This window comes from Penaeus monodon, chromosome 17, assembly GCF_015228065.2.
Source record: "Penaeus monodon isolate SGIC_2016 chromosome 17, NSTDA_Pmon_1, whole genome shotgun sequence".
NCBI lineage: Eukaryota > Metazoa > Arthropoda > Malacostraca > Decapoda > Penaeidae > Penaeus > Penaeus monodon.
Genome location: NC_051402.1, coordinates 24,928,852 through 24,936,351, shown reverse-complemented (window position 1 = coordinate 24,936,351; position 7,500 = coordinate 24,928,852). Strand labels below are relative to the sequence as shown.

Genomic DNA, 7,500 nt, shown 5'->3' with positions numbered 1-7,500 from the left:
GTAGCGGGGACCTCATCCGAACACCTGTCGGGAATTTGACACCGATATTTTCATATACATATATATATATATATATATATATATATATATATATATATATATATATATCATCATCATCAATAACGGTATGCTCATGTCTGAGCAGCCGTGGACCTCTCCACCATCCTTCGCCACTCAACTCGATCTTGCGCTTTTCTTTCTACTTGTACCATCGACAGCCCGCAAACATCTTTGATGTTGTCGCTCAATCTTGTCTTCGGTTTGCCTCTTCCTCTGTTTCCTATCACCATCCCTGTCAGCAAGTCTTTCTCAATAGTTTTACTTTTCATCACATGACCAATAAACTTTAGTTTCCTTTTGTTCAAAATGTCCAACAGATGGTCTTTACAATTTACTTTTTTCAGCACTTCATCATTTGTTTTCTTCTCCGTCCATTTAATACGTAGTACTCGTCTGTAACACCACATTTCAAAACTATTGACCTTTTTCTCGTCTATCTTCTTCAGCACCCAACACTCAGAACCATATGACGCAATTGGGAAAACTAATGAGTTCAATAACCTCAGTTTTATCCGTAAGGTAATCAATATTGTTCCAACCTATACAAAAAGAATAAAGATCTAACAACAACATTAATTGGACAATGACAGTGAAGATGAACCACCGCCACTGCTAGACGAAGTTATAAAAGCCATAAAAGAATTAAAGAATAACAAGGGCCCGGGAATAGATGAAATAACAGCAGAACTAATCAAGAATGCTGGCGAAAGTGTTGAATACTTCTTCTACAAACTTTGTACGAAAATATGGAATGAAAGAAAATGGCCAGAAGACTGAGTAAATTCAGTCTTTACTCCCATACCTAAAAAAGGTGATGCACTGCAATGCAACAATAACAGGACAATTGCATTAATAAGTCACAGCAGCAAAATTTTATTGAAAATTATTGCTGAAAGAATTAAATTGAAGTTAAGAGAAGAAATTGCAGACGAACAAGCAGGTTTTCGCCCTGCCATTTTGAAACAGTTACACTGTAATATGCCAGACATATTGTATGGTGAAACCAGTAATCAGTAGAACCGAAGGTGTGTTCACCAGATATCCACTGCCCCGCTACCGACAGCTTCACCGCAACCCCGGCATGGGGAGGTAACAGGGTGTTATTCTTGTTCAAGGGAACACCTTCGGTTCTACTGATTACTGGTTTCACCAAACAATATGTCTGGCGTATTGCAGTGTAATTGTTTCAAAGCGGCAGAGATAGTCCCTCCTAGTTAGTCAGAGACTGCGAGTTGAGAAGGAGCCTGGGGGATTCCACTCAACTTTTCTTTTCTCCTGACAAACCTCTACACCAATGATTAAATACAGAAATGATAATTCATACCACATCGACCGTCGTGTGGGTTATCAAGGGGCCCATTGTTCAGTAGGCAACCAGGCTGACAATGTTAAACATGCATCTGGAAGACAAAGAAGACAAAGAAAACATGTCCAATTAAGAAACACATTAAAAATCGGGACGTGGAATGTAAGGAAAATGAAAGAGTTGGGTAAATTACATACTGTCTGTAACGAAATGGATAGATACAACATTCAAATACTAGGAATCAGTGAGACCAACTGGAAAAGTAATGGAGGTTTCAAAACTAAAGAAAACAAGACAGTTCTTTTTTTGGAAAAGAAGAAGGAAATTATAGTCACGGAGTTGCTATGATTCTCACGAAAAAAACTGCAAATGCTCTAATTGGGTACAGCCCAATAAATGATTGTATTTTAAAAGTCAGAATACAAGCAAAACCTCATAACATTAGTATTATGCAATGCTATGCACCAACCAACATTGCAAGTGATGAAGAAATGGAAACACTCTCCAAAAAACTTTAGACACAATCCCTAATAGAGATGTAAAAGTAATCATGGGAGACTTCAACTCCAAAGTAGGCAAAAATGATCTAAAAAATGACCTGTGAAAAATTCGGCCTTGGAGATATAAATGAAAGAGGTAAATATTTTATTGAATTTTGTAGTTCAGATAATCTAGTTATAGCCAACACATTGTTCCAACACTACCCAAGACATTTGTACACGTGGTTTTCACCAGACAAAAGAACACGCAACCAAATTGACTACATTGTGTTGAACCAGAAATGGAAAAGTTGTATAAAAAATGCCAAGACAAGACCTGGTGCCGACTGCAACAGTGACCATCAACTACTAACTATCGACTTTCAAATAAGACTCAAAAAGATGAAGCGTCCACCACCTCTAAAGCTCGACTACAAAACTCTTGATAACAATTACAGAATTACAGTGTCAGACAAATTTGAATTACTTAATCAATGTGAAGATGATGAAACACCAAATGAGTTGTGGGAAGAAGGAAAAGAACTCCTGCTGAGCTCTGCTTAAGAAACTATCGCCAAAAAGAAAAAGACAAATTCCCCCTGGATATCTGAAGAAACACTAAGCGAAATTGAAACAAGAAAATGCCTAAAATCAAAGGGTATCAATAATCCAGTTGAAGAAGTAATTTACAAAAAACAAAATACAAAAATTCAAAGATTATTGCGACCAGATAAGGAAAAATATTTAAATGAACATTGCCAGAGAATTGAAAACTGTTCTATCAATAAGACAACTAAAGAACTCTACCAAGGAGTACAAAACATGACACGAAAATTTAAATTCTACAATGGACACTATCAAAACTGAAGATGGACTAGTTTTATGTGATAGAAAAGAAGTCAAAGATAGATGGAATCAATATTGTTCCAACATATACAAAAAAGAATAAAGATCTAACAACAACATTAATTAGACTCAATGACAGCGAAGATGAACCAACGCCGCTGCTAGACAAAGTTATAAAAGCCATAAAAGAATTAAAGAATAACAAGAGCCCGGGAATAGATGAAATAACAGCAGAACTAATCAAGAATGCTGGCGAAAGTGTTGAATACTTCTACAAACTTTGTACGAAAATTTGGATTGAAAGAAGATGGCCAGAAGACTGGGTTTTTACCCAGTCTTTACTCCCATACCTAAAAAAGGTGATGCACTGCAATGCAACAATAACAGGACAGTTGCATTAATAAGTCACAGCAGCAAAATTTTATTGGTAATTATTGCTGAAAGAATGAACTTAAAGTTAAGAAATTGCAGACGAACAAGCAGGTTTTCGCCCTGGAAAAGGTACCAGAAACCAGATTCTAAATCTAAAATTGATCATAGAGAAAAAACAGAGAACATCAGAAAGACCTATACCTGTGTTTCATCGATTACTCGAAGGCTTTTGATACTGTTGATCACGATATCCTCTGGAATAACATGAACGATAAGAAATTTCCAAAACACATCATCCAACTAATAAAAGCCATGTATGACCAACAACAAGCAACTGTAAGAACCACTTATGGGTTAACAGAATGGTTCGAAGTCAACCAAGGGGTACGACAAGGTTGCATTCTGTCTCCGCACCTTTTTAATATAATATTCTGAAGCAATCATGACAGATGCTTTAGAGAATTTTGAAGGAACTGTAGATGTTGGAGGATACAAAATATCAAATCTAAGATATGCCGATGATATAGTTTTTATTGCCAGTAGTATGACTGAACTACAACAACTACTAGATAAAGTTAGAGAAGCAAGCGAAAAGGCTGTATTGTTTCTTAATGCAAAGAAAACTAAGATCATGAAGATTCGTAGATAACCGGCAATGAACGATGATGAGCATGTTACAATCAATGGAGTGGTTGTGGAAAATGTGAAAGAGTTCACTTATCTTGAAGCTGTTTTAACAAATACATATGATGATTCACCGGAGATAAAAAGAAGAATTGCCATTGCCAAAAATGCCACAGTTGCTCTCAATAACATCTAGAAAGACCGAAGCATTACCTTACGGACAAAACTGAGGTTATTGAACTCATTAGTTTTCCCAATTGCGTCATATGGTTCTGAGTGTTGGGTGCTGAAGAAGATAGACAAGAAAAAGGTCAATAGTTTTGAAATGTGGTGTTACAGACGAGTACTACGTAATAACTGGACAGAAAAGAAAACGAATGATGAAGTGCTGAGAAAAATAAATTGTAAAGACCAGCTGTTGGACATCTTGAACAAAAGGAAACTAAAATTTATTGGTTATGTGATGAGAAGTAAAAGTATTGAGAAAAACTTGCTGACAGGGATGGTGATAGGAAACAGAGGAAGAGGCAAACCGAAGAGAAGACTGAGCGACAACATCAAAGATGTTTGCGGGCTGTCGATGGTACAAGTAGAAAGAAAAGCGCAAGATCGAGTTGAGTGGCGAAGGATGGTGGAGAGGTCCACGGCTTCTCAAACATGAGCATACCGTTATTGATGATGATAAATATATATATATATATATATATATATATATATATATATAATATATATATATATATATATATATATATATATACATATAAACATGCACACATACAGTTACTTATAAACGCACACAAAATGTGGTCCCGATTTCAGCATTCTTTTGGCGAGCTGTTTCAGGTTTAGCGATTGGCCGGAAACCCTATGGTGATCCTAGATTCCTAGATAAGCTATGGATAAGCCAGGATTAGCGGTCATGTGCCAGTGCTTCGCGTTTCCATGTCATTCATCCTTAAGTCTTCAGCACAAGATTCCGTTCACTTACGATATAAATCGGTTTGTGAATAAATGTTTCCTTTTTTCTGCTTTGAGATTATTTGTAATCCTTTCGACAAATATTTTATTTTTCTCAACACTGACTACATTTTGTTCGTTTATGATCGCATTCCTGTTCTATATTCTCTATTTCCTTTGCCGTCATCGTCTTATTCTATCTCCTTTCTTTTTTCTTCTATATAACCCATTATATTTATCCCATCATCACAGATGAAGATTTCCTCTTCAACACTTTGTCTTTGATTGAACTATCGCCACGTCTAATTCCTAATTCGTCTTCGTCACTCCAGGTTCTACGTTTTACATCAGCCCGCTATAACTCAACCAAAACTTCCCTATATGTCAATCATAACTACAATCACACAAGTCGTCTCGTCCAACATCACCTCTCCATCACTTCATCATCCCCTCTAGCTGCAGTTTTAGGGTAGACTCATGGTATATAACTCTATAAACACATCCACTTATGCTCCACCGCAACACCAGCGCTCATTAGTTTTCTCTTTTCCCACTGCTGTTCCTCCATCAATTCTCCAAAATGCCGCAACAGCCCGCCAGATTCATGAGGTTTGCAGCTCAATCGCCAATTCCATCTACGTTTCATCACACCCGGCGGCGTTCACCTCCTCGCTAACTCGTTCTCCCCGCCACATTCCACTTCGGTCTCCTGCACATTTTCCTGTTAGATTCAGATACGGGACCAGGCCATCACGCCACCGAATCCTCACACTTCGGTTGGATAATGGCTTATCCAAGTGCTTGACTGATTTACATGGCGTGGTGTGAAACTATGTAACTCGTCAAAGTTGGTTAAGGTTTGGCCGTTTATGGAACGAAAATGTTTTCTAGTAAAAAAAAAAAAAAAAGCTAAAGTTCTGTAGCTTAAAGAATGTAGTGATTATGTAGTTTAAGGAGCGTAATGAAGATTTTGCAGTTTAGGCAACTTCGAGGTTTTGTAGTTTAAGGAATATTAAAATTTTACAGTTTCAGGAATGTTAAAGTTTTGTAGTTTCACTCTAAAATAACCTTCTCTTCCTAGCCATTTTTGTGCCATTGCCTTTGTCTCTCTTTGTCTTTCAACTTCCTCATCAGTCCCTGCCTCTCTTTCCCTCTCTTACGTTTCTCTTAATTCTCCCCAGCCTTCCTCCTCTGTCTGTTTCTGTATCGCTGTCCCTCTCCCTTTTCTCCTCCTTAGCTCTTTCTCTTACTCCATTTTCTGTCTCCGTTTCTCACCCATCCGTTTCTCTCTTTCTCGCTCTTTCTCTCCCCCTCTCTGATTCTCTCTTTCTTACCTGTCCTCTCTCTCTCCTTTCTTTCCCCTACCTCACCTCTCTGTCCCTCTCGATTTTCTTTCTCTTACTCCCCCCTGCCAAGCTCTCTCTCCCTCTACTTCCCCACACACCCTGGCTACCTATCCTTCCCCCACACCTCTCTCTTATCCCCCCTCAAATTCCTCCCCCCTCCCCCCCACCCGCCCACCCATCCGCCCGAATCACAGCCCACACGAGAGCCTCTTCCCCAAAATTCCCCAACTCGTCGAAGCGGAAGGGCGCGTTAGGTCCTTGATCAAGACAAGCAGCGAGCCCACCCGAGGGGAATCCGTGTGCACATACGCCATGTACGTAATCCTCTGCGTACAGAGTAGCCGCGTAGATAGATACCGCGAAGGATTTTTTTCTTTTTTTTTTTAGCATTTTAAATTTTTATCATTATTTTCTTTATTTTCTTAGAGGAGTGGGAAAAGTTTAAGGGCTGTTGATATTTCAGATAAAAGTCTTCAAGTAGTTATAGAAAAGTTTGTTTATATATTCATTAAAACAGACGCGTGTAAACAATTTATATCTGTACCTTAATTTTTTTTTTCTAAATTCATGATTGCTTTCTTTTCTCTTAGACACGTGCAAATAATTTTCATTTATGTTTTGTCCTCTCTTCTCTTTTCTCTCCTTGATTTATGCAAATATTTTGCCGATTTCTTGTCTTCTATTATTCGTTCTTTTATTTACCCGTTATTATTTATGTTCCCTCGATTCCTGTCTTGTACCTCCTCATCTTCCTTTCTCAATTCATTAGTATCTCAACTGCTTCTTCCTTTTCATCGCAATTATCCCTTCTCTCCCTTTCACAGAGGGGACAAACGGTGTGCATCGTATGCGGAATCACGGGATTATAACCCGTAGGTGAAGAAAAAGGGAGGTAATTCCGGATTGCGTAAGAGAGAAAATGAGAGAGTGGGGGAAGTGGAAGAAGAGGAAATGCAAAATGAAGGGAGGAGAGGAGGAGAAGAAGTGAATTAAAGGGCAGAAAGGGGGGTGGGATAAGGGGGAAGAGGAGGAAGAAAGGAAGGAGAAAGAAGGAAAAAACATTAAAATTAAAGACGAAGTAAGAAGAAAAAAAAAAAAAGGAAATAAAGAAAAAAAGGAGTAGCTACAAGAAAGAAAAAGAGTGAAAGAAGACAGAAAAAGACATAAACTATAGAGGAAGAATGGGAATAGAATAAAGAGAAGAAATGGGAATAGGAAGATAGGAAAAAATCAAAGAAACGAATGATAGGAAGAAAGAGAAGGCAAAAGGAGAAAGAAGAACAAAAGGAAAGTAATAAAAAGAAAGGAATTGGAAAAAGAAACCAAAGATTTAAAGGAAGAAGAGGAAAAGGTGGAGAATAAGAGATTAAAAGAAAGAGCGAAAAATGGGAAGAAAATAAAATGAGAAAGAGGAGACGAAAATAGTAAGACGAAGAATAGGAGAAGAAAACAAGAAGTGATATAAGTGAGAAAAGAAATGAAAGGAAAGAGACGACAGGAATAAGAGAGG

At 37.9% G+C, this 7,500-nt stretch overlaps 1 long non-coding RNA gene across 1 annotated transcript in view; it reads left to right on the top strand.

The window, feature by feature from the left end:
- The first annotated feature begins 4,073 nt into the window (after positions 1-4,073).
- Positions 4,074-7,500, top strand: part of LOC119583621 — a 21,584-nt gene continuing 18,157 nt past the window's right edge. Inside the window, exon 1 of the long non-coding RNA XR_005229714.1 lies at positions 4,074-4,091. This is a non-coding gene — a long non-coding RNA (uncharacterized LOC119583621). The remainder of the gene's footprint in view (positions 4,092-7,500) is intronic.